The sequence below is a fragment of the Saccoglossus kowalevskii genome, chromosome 11, assembly GCF_978046115.1.
Source record: "Saccoglossus kowalevskii chromosome 11, keSacKowa6.1, whole genome shotgun sequence".
In the NCBI taxonomy this organism is placed as follows: domain Eukaryota; kingdom Metazoa; phylum Hemichordata; class Enteropneusta; family Harrimaniidae; genus Saccoglossus; species Saccoglossus kowalevskii.
Genome location: NC_140651.1, coordinates 20581754 through 20598622, shown reverse-complemented (window position 1 = coordinate 20598622; position 16869 = coordinate 20581754). Strand labels below are relative to the sequence as shown.

The 16869-nt window shown below is 36.7% G+C and overlaps 2 long non-coding RNA genes across 2 annotated transcripts; both read right to left on the bottom strand.

The window, feature by feature from the left end:
• Positions 1 to 10556: 10556 nt before the first annotated feature.
• LOC144341916 (uncharacterized) lies at positions 10557 to 12239 on the bottom strand. Its single transcript, XR_014930930.1, has 3 exons — positions 12159 to 12239; positions 11546 to 11614; positions 10557 to 11317 (listed from the first exon to the last, which is right to left on the bottom strand). It is a non-coding gene; the product is annotated as an uncharacterized LOC144341916 (long non-coding RNA).
• Positions 12230 to 12975, bottom strand: LOC144351782 (uncharacterized). Its single transcript, XR_013420449.2, has 3 exons — positions 12915 to 12975; positions 12602 to 12663; positions 12230 to 12266 (listed from the first exon to the last, which is right to left on the bottom strand). It is a non-coding gene; the product is annotated as an uncharacterized LOC144351782 (long non-coding RNA).
• Between the last annotated feature and the right edge of the window lie 3894 nt (positions 12976 to 16869).

The following is a 16869-nucleotide window of genomic DNA, read 5'->3' as shown; positions in this document are numbered from 1 at the left end:
GGCGTTTCACGCCCCGACTCCGAATAAATTGTGCAGTTAATTAGATTAAAATATACATGACTTGCGCTAGAAAAGCATTAGTTTCTACAATAAATGGCTAACTTTTTAAACTTACTAGAACCTTTGTGTTCTATTGCTGTTAGACGCGCAAAATCGAACCCGTTCAAGCCAGAAATAGTATTGAAATATTCACCAGAATACAAGATGAACGGAAATATTAGGAAACGTTTTTCAGTGAAATTAGTCTTTAATGTTTCTTTTCCAACTATATACGATAACTGAACGTTTTTTCTTCCAAGTTTTAGTGCCCATTACACTACAGTAACATTACCTTGCAAAATATAGTCCGCGATAAAATGGTTCGTATTTACGTTTTTACTGAGGTCTGACATTAATAAATAGTTCGGATGTCACATACGTTTTTTCCCCACTTTTTGTAGTACGTTTTCAGATGTAACAGGTACAAGAAAATGGCCGTGCGTAGTGAGGTGATTGACCACAACATTGAAGGCTGCCTGTGGCAGAGGCACTATTGCGTAAAGCGCAAAGGCCTATGGGAAGGAGATTGAACAGTGGTTAATCCGTTCTGTCGTCACAGGAAGCGCTGTCCCAGCACAGACCTCATTCTCTACCTCTGTAACCACAACTTGTGCGCACAGTCACTGCGCATCTTCCTCCGCGCACTGAACCCTGAACTACATTTACATAAACATAGAAATGCAAACCAGCGGAGGCACGACCGTCATTCACTGTTTTAGTTTTCGACTGCTGGATTATCATTTTATATCAAGCTCGGAAGCCGTGAAGCCGAAGCTGATAATATAACGACCATCTTAGAATCGTATTTAGATAAGATTTCCTTATATTGTTTTTAATAGTATTTTGTTATGCAATCGGTGAAGCAATATTAGGAAATATTATATCTGAACTCATGATTGCGGATAATTTGTTGTTTTTCGTAAAAACAGTGAAACTTTTAATTTAATTGATAATTACTTTTGTTGCGTTGTCAAAAACTAAATTTCTTTGTTGTTCGTATTTGTACATGATTTGAGACAGAAGTATGGAGTGTGTAATGTCAAGACACTAATCCACCGACTAGGCCCAAATAAATTTACACAAGCCATGGGTCGTGAAACAGGGTCAGCAGATGCAGTATGTCGTTCTGTGTTAATTTTAATGAAGCACTCTTCATCCACTGTAAATCCAGAATACACACGTATGTAGTTCCGGAAGAAGTTTTACTTCGAGGTACACAAGTACTACAAAAGTTAAGGATATTTATGAAAACCCTTGGACAATCATGTAATGGATTGAAAGGAATTAATTCATCGCCATTTCAGAAATTCAACAAATGTGACCTACTAACTAGAGTGGCATTACTCGTGTCAAGATTGAAAACTGGACTCTCAAATGGTAGTGATTCTGATACAAGTACAATATTCATAACGATCAATATCTCATGTTTTACCATTTTTTCAAACCATAGGTTGGTGATACTTGTAATGTCACTTTTATACAAATTATTTCTTTCTCTGCATGATAATGAAATTTAAAGCTAGGGTGCTAAATTGTTTTTATACTGATGCATGTCCAGTCAGTGAGCATTTATGGTAAAACATCTATAACTAGAGGCCATGACTTTAAATTAAGAAAATTTGGTCACGTCTGGATGTCAGAAATCTTACTTTTTCAGTAATAAAGTTGTAAATATTTGGAGCACTTTACAACAAATAAACTTTAAGTGGCCTCAAACATTGTATTATATTACTATAAGTAAAAATCAAATCATAACACAATGAAAATTTTCACATAGAATTCCAATCTTTATTAATTACCATCATTATGATAAAAAATACAGTTCAATTACAACTTGTAACCTTGGGATTATAAATATTTTTTTTGATATTTGGTGACTAATAAAGGTTACCAGGGACAATGGATATACAGACCTCTTCCATGTTGAGAAAACATCTTTAAATTGACATGTGTACATGCACTTATTTACATATATTCTGTATAGAAGAAATTGTTGTATTAATTGGAATACTAACATGTTTATAAGTTAATGCTAACCTGATTATAAAGTAAAGGCACAGTGATTGATGCAAATGTGTGGTATTATTAATTTATTAATGAATGTATAATGAACCTATATATATATATATATATATATATATATATATATATATATATATATATATATATATATATATATATATATATATATATATATATATATATATATATATATATATATATATATATATATATATATATATAGCAAACATTCTTGTGATATACATGTATACATATAATTTTATTATGGGATTTTATTACATGTATACACTATAAAAATAAATTTTATTATGAAAGTCTAACAAACGAATGATTTGAAATATTACTGTGTCCAAATGTAGGCACTTGTTCAAGGGTAAACCTTGACCCTCCCAACCCTCAAGGTAGAAGTCTACTCAAATACCCAGAATTTTTAATAAATTGTACTTCTAGGCAATATATTGACTTAAAAAAAGTTGGGGGTCACCAGGTTAATTTTCAAGAAAATATATGTGGTTATATTTTAGTGAATAATGGCTATTTTGGCAGTATTATAGTGTTTTTACCATAGATTCTTATGTCAGAGATATTATGCCATATCTCAAATTGTAGGCTGGTGACATAGGCTGAAAAAAATATATATTGTTAATGAGGGGTACTTTTTGTTTTCCTGAATTTTTTTAAAAACCTTGGTTTTAAAAAGTGTTGAAAAATGCAATTTTTGCTTAACATTGCGCTCTATGGAATTGTTCTAAAAATAGCGATTTTTGAAAAATATTAGGACAAGTTTCTCAAAATACGGCACTGTTTACACAAAAGAATGCTATTTTATGGGGCAATAGCTCCACGATTTTACATTATAAACCAATGAACACTGTGATGCGATTGATGACCAACTTTCTCAAAAAATGCTGAGTAGGCTTCTACCTTAAATCAATACTTGTACCATTATTGGTCATGTGACCTTTGTTCTGGTTGTAACGGCACTTGTGTTGATATGCAAAGTGTAATTAATACAGATGACTATACATAACATGTAAACCACGTGCACTATTGAAATTCAGCTTTACACCATTTTCAACAGATATTTGTCATTAGTGTCAATTTGTAGCGGCCATCGCCAAAATGTGGACTTTGAAAGCATAGCATATACACTATGTATATCAATGTAGTATATTATTAAAATAAATTGTAAAAAGAATAGATCTAATTGTTTATATTAGCTTATTTAAAAAAACAAAATCTAAAATGCACCTTGCCCAATACTTCTGAGAAACAAATTATTTATTCACCCACGGTTACTAAAAACCGTGATTCACCGACCACCACTAGTATTTTTTTTCCTTGTATGAAAATTTTATTATATTATAACCACAGAACAGTGAGCAGCAAAACAACTGTGACGATTAATATTTTACTATAGAAGAACAACCTAGCAACCGATGATAAACCCCAGACAACAAATAAATTTATTAGCTGTCTAAGGATAAACACACAAAATCTACGGCTTCTCCCCTGAATAGTCTCTGTGGAGAATAAACAATGGTAAAGTTCTCCAAATTAACACTTACCTACATGTCTTTTGGCAATATTACTTTACTCTCAGAAAGGATTGGGTGAATATTTTATGAGAATATTTTAGAAGCAAATTTTGAAACTTAAAAAGAAATTGTAGCAGGAGTTAATGTTCAATGCCACCAGTTAGGCGATCAGCGGAAGGTATCGTTCAGTGCTGTAACGCATTGACTAATAATGCAACTCGAACTCGCTTGTTTTTTCTATAATCGCTTCTTCAAGAGAGTCATTTGGCAATCACCCCTGATCATGCTTGCCGCTGCGACAAAGTGATTTTGCGGCATTAGATCTGCAGTCACCGTCAAAATATAATGTAATGTATGACGTACACCGAACAACGAGGACCTGTATGAATGACAAATGAAAGACACCTGCCTAGAAATTTGCATCGTGTACCACTGGAACGGAATTCCGGTCGTGAAGTCAGACGACTGAGTCACATAATTTGAAAACATTCCAATTTCCGTCCTACTTTCTAGCTGTACCATGACACCTGAAGTGGAAATCAGTCTTTGTGAATTACACTATATGGTAATAAGCATCTTCGATAGAAAACGCACTTGGTATTTGCCAATGAGTTACACGACGTATGCGGTCATGTTTTTTTATGGCTAGGCAATAGGCCAAGTTGTGAGTGGATGAAGCGGTTTCGACCTACAACAGAATCATTATTCATCAGCAGCGGCGCGTCAATCAGTTAAACATATTTGACAGGCAGCATTCACAAAACTGAAGCACATGTAAAAACAGCCGAGACACACGTTTCTTTAACTTATCACGAAACAGTTCTCGCAACGAATAGCACCCCAGAGTAAATGTGAGGCCAGAAGCCTCGCAATATGTAAAACCCATTTAGATTTCTTTGAATCTCTTTCAAATGATATGCAGGGTGATATGATAGCATGATTATAGATTGTATGAACTACAGATGAATTTTAACTATTTTTATCCCTTTTGCTATTAACTACATTTACTCTTCTCTAAATATGTGTTTTAGTCAGAATGGAAGACATTTGTACAATTCAGTACAGTTCAGCTCAGTACAATTTGCTAACTTAATATGTCAGGCGCTTCATATCAATAGCAAAGAATTATTAAAACCTTTCAACCTTAATATGTTTGTGTGAGTATATATACCCAAGAATATCAATCATCAAAAAGTAATATGTTATCAGATACAGTAAGAGATTATATTAAACAATTTGGAAAACACACGCAATGTCTTTATGTGATACAATTGTCGGGATTTTGAGAATGAGAATAAAAGTTGGACAAATGGGAGATTAAATTACAAATTATTCGTGCATGTTTGTCTGCCTGTCAGAGACGTGTCGCTTTATGTGAATAATATTACTACATATGAAAAGGTCTGTTAGTTTCACAGCTCCTGTCAATGCAGTAAAATATCGCAAACTACTCTCTTGTAAACGTCAATCCCAAGTGATTAAATGAGAAAAGAAGATATTTTACTAATATATGTATATGCGCGAAACTTGGAATTTCGGCATATAAAAAAGCCAAAGTACTGTAAACCATGAACAAGTAACAGAACTGCAAATATGGTCAAAGTCAGAGCTGTTCAACAATAAGGTCATTGTTGTGATAAGTGCATGCGTGAACAAAATACAGCGTATCTTTCTAAATAATAATGGTGATACAACTAACATAATAATTTGTGCAGTTCACCAAAAATATTGATTGCAATGATCTCTTAACAAGGGAATACCTAGTCGTTGTTATGGATAACTATAATCCCCGAAGTTGCAGTTTTTAGTTCAACTTGTGCCTGAACAGTAATTCAAGGAATCGATTGCATATTCTCATTTTAAGGTAAATATGCTACTTGCAAGGGTTCATTGCATAGACAAGTGAATACCTAACATCCACTCCTTGGCTGAATGTGCTAGAAACCTCTCTCTCCATAATTAGTGTATTGTCTTTAATTAACGTTATAAATATATTCTCTACGTATTTAATCAAATTTACTTAAAATTGCAGATTAACGAGTTTAAACAATTGTTGTTAAGATAATACTAGGCATTACTCGTGTGTAATGCTCGAGCACTTGAAATTATTACTTCCAAGAAGTACTCGTTCACTAAAAGTGGAAACGGGTGTATGTGTGTCGTGTTAATATACACAACATAGTTTTGAGTCTCATGGCGCCCTCTACCTCTCATATGTATTCGTGCTATAATTTTCGATTTTATTTTAATAGGCCAAATATAAAAAATCACACACTGTTTTATCAAGTCTAGTTGTATGATTTCCTTCTATAATCTTATACATATGACATTAATTTACCTGAATCATGAGCAATAGAAGAATTCTATTTATCAAGTTTCTGTTACGGTTGGAAGTTTTTAATATGATTTGAGTCATATCGCTGAGACGACATATCATCACGATGGATTGCCACTATATTAAAGGATAACCGCTATATTCCTTGGTTTCACGTCATAACGTAGACAGTATGTATTACCACGGCAATAGCACTGTTGGTTCACCGCCATCCTCGCCAGCCAAAGACACTTTATTCAGCCAAAGCCCCGACATTAACCCATGGCAGATCCCCCCACGCTCTACTGTATGTCGCGCGCCCTCATATTCATCACCAAATCAGAACTCCCGATAGAAACGACACATTGCTTGGTAAAATTGAAAATGGTGGAATATAGAAATAACCGTGTTGCTGCAATTATGTAATGCAGTAATGGATCAATGCACGAAAAGAGAAAGTTTATTATTTTATAATATAATTACACATGTTTTTTTTTCAATGTGTGTTCTTCACTCAAAACGGTGTGTTTTAATGAAAAAAGTGAAAGTGCCCAAAAATTTACAGTGTATAAGTTAGATAGCAATTAGCAAGTTTTTACAAACACGATTTAAAATTAAGACTTTTATAAATGACAGACATTTATCCCCTAGTCTGACTTTCCCCTATATCATGCAAGCCAATTCATGAATTAGCGAGAACCAGATACATCAGTTTGAGATACAAAGAAACATTTGATTTAGCTTTTTGTTGCAGTAGCAGTTAGTCAGAAAATGTCCTCAGAGCTGGAAAGATTTTACCGCTATTTATTATTAATCTCACTAAATCCGTATTCATGTCAAGTTTGTATTTCTATTTTAGTCGAGGCCTTCTATAGTTGAAAGTAGTCCGTTTATTTCCGTTTTGTTTTTCATGCGGATTATGCCGAAGTGAAGTGAGTTCTGAAGACTGAATGCTCTTTGCACACTTCGTATAAGGGGCTTCGATTTTATAATTATAAACGACATTGGCTTCACGTTCATGTCCATTTTTAAGGAAGCGGATAGCCAATCAGCCTATTGGCGTGTCTGTGTATTGTACGTGAATATTTATTAAGTTTAAGCCCTTTCTCAAGAAATACAGGGTAGGCAAACATAGGTTGTCAACTTTATTTAATAGTTAGGCTTCATTTCCCAGCAAATGTTGGTATATAACTGTTTTGTAGAAACCTAACCAAGCAAGTTGTCGGTATAGTGTATATTCAAGTTGTTTCATTGATGGGCCAGAGTATATATCACAAAAGAGGTAATTGTACATGAATCAGAGCTCCCATCTTGCGCGTATAGCAAGCGCACTCTATTGTCAAGCAATCATCATTTATTAAACCGTTAAAAATGAATCGACAATACAGTTGGGTATCCGATTATTACGTTAACAATATACAGCGTATTCCTCTGCCACGTCATGTACATGGTGTACGTCCATTGTAAATTACATTTATTTTGACGTTTTCCGGAAATGGTGTCGGCGTTATGAATATCCGTACACAATGTACAAGTTTCATCATAACCGTTTACAAATTAAAATGTGTATTAGCTATAATTATAAGTTTAGCGCTAACAGTTTTGAATGTGTTAAAATTATTAAACGTGATTAAAAGAAGCCTGATCTGTTTCTTAAAGCAATAGAGGAATAGAGACATAAATAAAATAAATCCAGAATATTATATAGCGCCGTCGTACAGCTTGTTTTAAATCAAGCGTAAAGTACCATTACTCAAACATCATAAGCCCGCCATCAACGACAGACTCCGCCGATACTTGAAGTTTTATGTACCCCAAGCGAACCAAGACGTGTTTAGCTCTATTCCATCAAGCTTCTCGTATGTCTTTGTAAGATCAATTTTGTGACATTTCAAGTGTAATATATAGTTTGGCTATAATAGAGCGATATTCGTTTTATTTTACGTTTTGAAAAAAAGAGTGTAAGGGTCTGCACTTGAACTTGTCTTGCGACGGTCATTCAGAGACAAGGGTTACTATAGGCAGCTTGACGAATCGTCCCTTGTCGCTTCCGGTTCTTGTAAATAAAAGATGTAACGAATCTGGTTTTGGAAGTTACGGTCCTAAACAGTTTGGTCGTTCTGGTCCTGCAATAAATTATATTCGAAGTTCATATCTAGCGTTAATGTAATAAATGCATAACGAATGTGTGATTTTATTATTCACAATATACTTTCTGTCTTTTGCGTGATTTTTTTCATGATTTAACCCTATGTTTAACAACATACTCTCTATCACGTGATAACCCCTCTATCACGTGATACGTACATTGGATTTGACACAATGCAGCCATCGTCCGAATCGCACGGTCCCATGTCTTCGACCTATACGCCTCTACACGATACCATGCGGGATCGCATAGACTAATTGCGTATCTTAAGCAGTGAGATCTAATTGGGCGCGCCTCGAAACAAGGCGCCTAATCAGCTTTGACGTACCAAATTATAAAACAAAATTCCTCTTCCTGTTTTTGTCGCTATGAAGACATTCTTCCAACACAAAACTGCGTCGATTGCCTTTACCTGATGAGGCTTGAGGGCCCCAACATCGAAAACTTTCACAATGTTATCATCACAAATATCAGGATTCAAGGGCGCTGCCATTTTGTTTAAAATTAAACGCCGAAGAGGGATTTGTAACACGCAAACTCATCGGACAATGATTAGCCGCAACTGATGACTGGGGGCGCTGTTGAGTACGCATATGTGATTGTCGTTCTGCCATGTCTGTTTGGAGGCTTGGCCGAATAAACTTAGACCTGGCTAGCGAAGATGCAATGTAGCAGGTATTTGTTCTCTCACTTACCACTGCCTTTGAACTAAGCACGGTAGCTGAATGTTGATTGACACCTATGCACATGTACGTGTGCGACCAGATAACACAGAATACACTTCTAATACATTTCAGTTTTAGTTGGGGTTCAAATTGTACATTTGTGGTTTGTTGTTTCACGGAGCAAAAAAATAGAGCTTCATTGTTGTTAAAATTTGTTTTCACGGGGAGTTACGTAATGCATTAATAACATTAATCAGCAGGGGAAATGTAGCAGTTAATGTAGGGAGACAGTGTAGGGGGATCGGTGTATCAGAAAATAAATAATATAGTGATACATTTTAATTTCTCTCTCAGGGCCTGCATATTAGTGGTTTGTCGGAATGTAGGTTTTACAGTGGTTGCATGGTTTTACTGGTGTGTGATTGAATCAACAATTAATATACTTCATGGTGCGTATTTTCTTCCGGTCGTTAGAAAATAATCGTGGTAATTAAGCAATTGGTTTCACTGCACTCGCTATCATTTCAATATTCGTAAATGATGGGACACCTTGCCGCTGGAGTTAAGCGACTGCTTCGCTATACTCATCATTACTATTCATAATATGTGCATTTAAGATTACAAACGCCACATTGTCTAGTTTTGTTCACATCGGTGGTTGGCACGTACGTACCTTTGACCTATAGATATTCTGCCAACTGCTGCCATAATCCTCACACACTTATTTTTGTCGTATCTGATAGTGTGTTGCTATGCAATCATTGTGAACAGAGCATGTATTATTCTCTACGTATGTGTTGTGTTTGAACTATGAACATTAATAGTATAAACATATATCGCAGTTTGCATGGACATATTCTCAGCCATCAGTTGGGTTTGTTATTACACGAGTAAAAGTTCCCCGTACTTTAAACCTGTCGTCTGCTAGTTTATTGGGCCAGACACCACAGTGTTTTTTTTTTTAATGTTTTTGTACCAGGCAACAGTTCTGGACATTGAGTGTCACTGTTGTCTCTCATGACTTTGTTTTGTAGGTGCAAATTGCAAGAGCTGACACATAGTGCATTTTGCCATGTTTGGGACTACATGACAGGGCTGTGTGGCCATCTCTCTATCAAAGGTCAATTTTAATGCTCTATCATGGCGTCAACCAGGCTCGGTCGAACACAATCACCTGCGGACCATAATCAAAGTTCCTCTAAAGTCGCATTTGTTAGTGAATGAATCTCGTTCAGTGGAATTGGCACTTCCCATCGAGTCTGTGGCACACTCACCCAGGAAAGGGGTGGATCCTTTGATGTTCAGTCTAAATTAGGATTTGAACTTGGTCTATCGATCAGGAGTCTGATGCAACAACCACTAGGCTACCACTACTACCAGGGGCGGATCTAGGATTCTGGAATGGGGGGGGGGCGATAAGTTTGCAGAAGGCCAAGTTCGCGTGCGCCGATGGCGAGAAGCCCTGTTGGTTGTTTAAAATAGGGGCCCGCGGCCCCCTCGGCCCCTCTTTAAATCCGCCAATGACTAATGTTTGCTTTGATTGTGTGTACCAGCAATACAGGTGCTCCCAACGTATTTCCCGATTCACCTTCATTACCCATCCGATTGATTCGTATTTACATTCTGTGACAAGTCTTTGATTCGTTATTTGGTAAAGAACCCGAAAAAGCATGAAGGTCTGGAAAGAGCGTATGATATTTGTGAAACCAAATATGTTTCATAATTCGGTCTAAACTAAAACCTTTCTATAACAATTCTTCGTATCTTGGATTTATTTATTATTATAAAACAAACAAGTAATAATAGAACCAGCTCATAAGACATCAGAGTACGATACATTCCGTAGATTTTATTGCTAACAATATACAAACAATGCTTACCATGTTGAATTAAGTAAACGTATCTTCTGAGTACAGATACATCTGGAACAATATAAAAGAATACGCCTGATAGAAGGGCTTCAGACTATCTAGGGCGATATCAGATCCGAAATCATAGAGGCATTACATTGCCCAATGCCATACCTCTTATTCATAAGTACCGTCATATCCCTAGACAAATTGTCATCAATACAGAGCGTAATTCTTGTTTAACGTATCTCGTTAAGCTAACATGGTATTGCTATTTTACATTTGTGCAACAAAGAACATAGTCAAGTAATAAAACATAGGTTAAGTATTAATCTGCTTACGTAATTACAAAAAGCTAAATATTGAAAAACAGCTATTGTACGTACAACACATCTTAATATTCTTTTCAGACCTGCGCAGAGCAGTCTCGTCATGGAGATGCTTGGACGTAAAAAGTTCACTACTGATAGGATAATCAATGCAGTTCCTTTATTCTATAAAATAATGTAGTATTTGGGTTATTTCCTTGATTTTGCTATTGATGAGTAATAGGTTGGCGGTAGAATTTGCACGCACGCTGATATTCATCTTGTTATTTGAGCTATTAGAGAGAAAACAAATCAGCTCGGCGATGTTTTAATTTATGTGACTAGATTCTTTCTTCCTTTCTATGGTCTTCGGTTCATCTCGGTCATCTTTCCACAAATTACTTCCAGGTTGGAACCAAGTCAGAGTTGCTGCTAATAGAACAGACAGAAGTATTTATTTATAACAATCACTATCAAGCACAATACACTTTGGAAAAGTACTTCAAGTTTAGCAATTAACTCTCGAATTCGAAAAGTATTGAATATGAATAGGAATAAAAAGTTATACACTAGCATGGCAACTATAGGGAGTAATCGAACGTTCCATGTATTATGACAAATAATATAAGGTGTTGCATGATATTTCCACATCTCACTTACCTTATGGAATCATAGTTAATATTGGTAAAAGGATGAGAGGTACTGCCACGTGGTGACTAGCTGCATAATCTGAATCACATGTAAAGAAATGAATTAGTGTTTCTCTCCCAATGACAGCATACATGGGTTCACCGGCGTCATATTTGGTTATTTATGACCTGGTAAGTGGACTGATGTTGATAATATGGCTATAGGCTTAGGTCGTGTTTAGGATGACCAGAGAATTAATGGGTGAATGGATATAACTACAAAGGCCAAGATGGGTTAACGGTGTGATAAATATGTGCATGCGGGTGGTGCTACATTAGTTTATGCGATGATAATGTTTACTGGTGGCATGTATTAACCTAAAAATCGACGTTAGCACGTTTCTGTACAGTTGTAAGTTGCCACGCTTCTGTACAATTCAACAACCATTATTTCCTGGGCGAAGGATATTCACGCCTGTTATATTATAACATTTTAACGTTGCAAAGGGTGCATAAGTAAAACATATTTCTTCAGGGAAACTGCAATATGTTGATGCCGTAATGATTTTGTTTCACTACCTCCAAATAAACGTATAAAACATCATTCCTTAAAATTGTTCGCGATCTCTAAAATATTCACATACTTCCCGTTTCATTCCCACTTGCAGCTGTCGTCTGTATACCACCCGTTACACCTGGTTCGTTGGTTGGTGCATTGGTTGGTGTATCGGTGGTACTATTGTCAGCTGCACCTGGAAGAAGAAACACACACTTCTTAGCAATAAGTTTGAGATCACGCACTAGGATGTGTGTATATCCTGGTGTGGAACGCGTCCCATTATTTCGACAGATGACGATCGGCCTTGAGAGCAGCCACTCACAGCACACAATAAACAAGGCAATCAATTCTTATTTTAATGTGATTAAAATCTCCTCCAAAATGATTATGAATTTATTCGTCATTGTACGGAAACAGGAATTCATCAGATTGCTCATATTAAATCGGTAAATTATTTCTTGGCAATATTGAGAATTCGTGTACTGAGCCTCTCCGTAAAAAAGAGCAACCAAACTTAACATCACTCACCAGTAGAGTCGATCAGACAGTACACCATGAACGACATCAACAAACAAACCAAGGTTACTTTACTGAGAAAACACAACATTATTAGATAATAATTAGAATTTTGTGTCGTTGATGAAAGTCTAGTGTAGCAGCATTCTAATGCGTGTTTTGTGGTTCGTTCAAAATATCTGTCATATACGAATGGGAACAAAATTATTAAAACTGAAAAAAAATCGCGTATCACTTGAATGAAACATGAAATTGTTGACGAGTTTCACTTCCAGGAAAATTGTAAGTAAAAATTTTGTGTGCGTTTGTATGGCACTGAACTCACCTCATCGTGTTTTCTTCTACTAGATTCTGCTTCAGACCTACTTCAGACTTGCCTCAGAAATGACTGTGATTGCAAAACAAGGGGGATTTTATACAGTGCCGAGTGCACCGGATAGTTGCACCTCATTGGTTGTAATACGTGAGATGTGTCTTTAAATGAATCTTAATTGGTTCTTCTTTATCGTGACGTCAATCTAAAATGAGTAATCCTGTTTGTTGCCATAGTTGATAAATATTGTTTCAAATTGTTTAGATATTGTTGCCATGGCATTACTATCATGGCAATGCTTCTTCACGCAGTGCACGTATTTGTTTAGGAGATAGATTAATCTTTACTTAACTTCAATTATTCATACAAATTATACAACACGCATGAAATGCGGTATGCGGTGGTTGCAGCACCCAGGAGCCACACGCTTTTATTGGCGATCCGCTCCGCTAGGATTGCCCTTATAATCACTTTTGTCGTTTTGTTGGCGATCCGCTCCGCTAGGATTGCCCTTATAATCACTTTTGTCGTTTTGTGTGTGTGTGTGTGTGTGTGTGTCTGTGTGTGTACATTTCCAGTGTTCCAGTGTTCACGTATTATTTCTTCTGTGATTTTTTTGGCTTGGCCGATTTCGTTCAAACTTGGCAGGTAGGTCACACCTTAACCCTAGTTATAAGGAAAAATCTGGAAAATTTTTTTGGCCCACCGTTGCCATAGCAACAGCCAAAAAACTGATTTTTGGATAGCTTCGCGCCAAATGTTTCTCCTCCTACAAATTTGGGATAAAATACTTCAAACATAGCTCATTCTACTCAGCTTGAGTGTGGGCACAAAGTTACCATTTGAATTTTTGATATCTGTTTTCATTACCGAGAAATTTGACCCCAAAGTTGGGGTAACTTTTCACCAGCAACGGCTCGGCTGGTTTTGTTCATACTTCACAGGTAGGTTGTGCCGTCACTAATTGGAAAAAAATCCTGGCCCACCACTGCCATTGCAACATCCAAAAACTGATTTTTGAATACTTTCGCCCCAAATGTATTACCTCCTACCAGTTTTGTACACAGTCAGCTGGCATCGGTGTCGCTGGGTGTATATGATAAAGGGAAGTTGTGCAACCAAATTTGCCGAGTTCGCAGTTTTTCGCCAATAAAAAAATAACTAAGGCAACAACTCACGGTTTTTCAGCATTTTTGTAATAAAGACATTATTCTCTATCAATAATCCGCCCAAAACAGGAACATTTCTACTAATTCTTGTGTTTTTTAGACGTTTTTCGAAAAACCTGCTATTAGGCTGCAAAAGTAGAACATTTCGGAGGGGGCGAAAGGGAAGAGCCAAATTTAACGCCTAAAAATAGAACGCGTATTTTGACCTCTATGCGGTCGTTGCCAAAGAGCCCTGCGTCCATCGCCTGGCGATGCTCTTCTGTTTCACCAGTTGCGTTTTTTGACTAAAATTTGGGCAGTACTGTCAGTCACGAAAATTTATGAATAAATTAATACACATAAAATATGAATCACGGGCTAATTCAATGGTCACCGAACACTCCACTACTAAACAATCTGTGGCAAGATAGTAGCGTACTGTATATTTCACCCAGATTTGACAAGCGTGGTACAGTTTTTTGCGCGTGTCCGTAATAACGCGCACAAAGGATTCTTTTATTTGCTGGCATTCTTGACTTTTGACTGCAGTTCTTTTTTATATTTTAGAGTAAATGCTTCTGATATGCTCTTAGGTTGCTTAATATCCGTCTGAAATTCTGGACTGTGGTCATATTTTTCGATTAGGAGTCGTACATTTAAATTACTCACTGTGACTAGTGTTTTGCATTATGAAGTATATTGTTATGAAGGTCAACACACTGCAATTTAGGTAAATATTTACCATTTCGTTATTTCATTATTTCGCTTTCCAGCATTTCCGGGAAACGCTTCATTCTAAAAAAAGCTATCGCAAAACGGTTGGAAATAATAAATGTAACAGCAGAATACGTCCTAGCACAGTCACTCTACTAGGAGAGAGTAACTGTGGTCCTAGTACTAAACTAAGTGACTTCTAAAGACTGAATGGTGTTTGCGAACTTCGTATTAGTTATAAACCGACGTCAGCTTCACGTTTATGTCAACATGGAAACAGCCAAAAAACATGTTGCTTGTTTTTGAGCGGAGCGGATCGCCAACCAGCCTACCGGCTTGTGTGTGTGTGTGTGTGTCTGTGTGTGTACATTTCCAGTGTTCCAGTGTTCACGTATTATTTCTTTTGTGATTTTTTTGGCTTGGCTGATTTCGTTCAAACTTGGCAGGTAGGTCACACCTTAACCCTAGTTATAAGGAAAAATCTGGAAAATTTTTTTGGCCCACCGTTGCCATAGCAACAGCCAAAAAACTGATTTTTGGATAGCTTCGCGCCAAATGTATCTCCTCCTACAAATTTGGGATAAAATACTTCAAACATAGCTCATTCTACTCAGCTTGAGTGTGGGCACAAAGTTACCATTTGAATTTTTGATATCTGTTTTCATTACCGAGAAATTTGACCCCAAAGTTGGGGTAACTTTTCACCAGCAACGGCTCGGCTGGTTTTGTTCATACTTCACAGGTAGGTTGTGCCGTCACTAATTGTAAAAAAATCCTGGCCCACCACTGCCATTGCAACATCCAAAAACTGATTTTTGAATACTTTCGCCCCAAATGTATTACCTCCTACCAGTTTTGTACACAGTCAGCTGGCATCGGTGTCGCTGGGTGTACAGTATATGATAAAGGGAAGTTGTGCAACCAAATTTGCCGAGTTCGCAGTTTTTCGCCAATAAAAAAATAACTAAGGCAACAACTCACGGTTTTTCAGCATTTTTGTAATAAAGACATTATTCTCTATCAATAATCCGCCCAAAACAGGAACATTTCTACTAATTCTTGTGTTTTTTAGACGTTTTTCGAAAAACCTGCTATTAGGCTGCAAAAGTAGAATATTCCGGAGGGGGCGAAAGGGAAGAGCCAAATTTAACGCGTAAAAATAGAACGCGTATTTTGACCTCTATGAGGTCGTTGCCAAAGAGCCCTGTGTCCATCGCCTGGCGATGCTCTTCTGTTTCACCAGTTGCGTTTTTTGACTAAAATTTGGGCAGTACTGTCAGTCACGAAAATTGATGAATAAATTAATACACATAAAATATGAATCACGGGCTAATTCAATGGTCACCGAACACTCCACTACTAAACAATCTGTGGCAAGATAGTAGCGTACTGTATATTTGACCCAGATTTGACAAGCGTGGTACAGTTTTTTGCGCGTGTCCGTAATAACGCGCACAAAGGATTGTGGGACAGAGTCCTTTATTTGCTGGCATTCTTGACTTTTGACTGCAGTTCTTTTTTTATATTTTAGAGTAAATGCTTCTGATATGCTCTTAGGTTGCTTAATATCCGTCTGAAATTCTGGACTGTGGTCATATTTTTCGATTAGGAGTCGTACATTTAAATTACTCACTGTGACTAGTGTTTTGCATTATGAAGTATATTGTTATGAAGGTCAACACACTGCAATTTAGGTAAATATTTACCATTTCGTTATTTCATTATTTCGCTTTCCAGCATTTCCGGAAACGCTTCATTCTAAAAAATGCTATCGCAAAACGGTTGGAAATAATAAATGTAACAGCAGAATACGTCCTAGCACAGTCACTCTACTAGGAGAGAGTAACTGTGGTCCTAGTACTAAATTAAGTGACTTCTAAAGACTGAATGGTGTTTGCGAACTTCGTATTAGTTATAAACCGACGTCAGCTTCACGTATATGTCACCATGGAAACAGCCAAAAAACATGTTGCTTGTTTTTGAGCGGAGCGGATCGCCAACCAGCCTACCGGCTTGTTACGTTTATTTATTCCCCCCCCCCCACCTTACATATGCAAATATACATGAAATTGATGCCAAAGCCCCATCGTGAATACATTGACCGC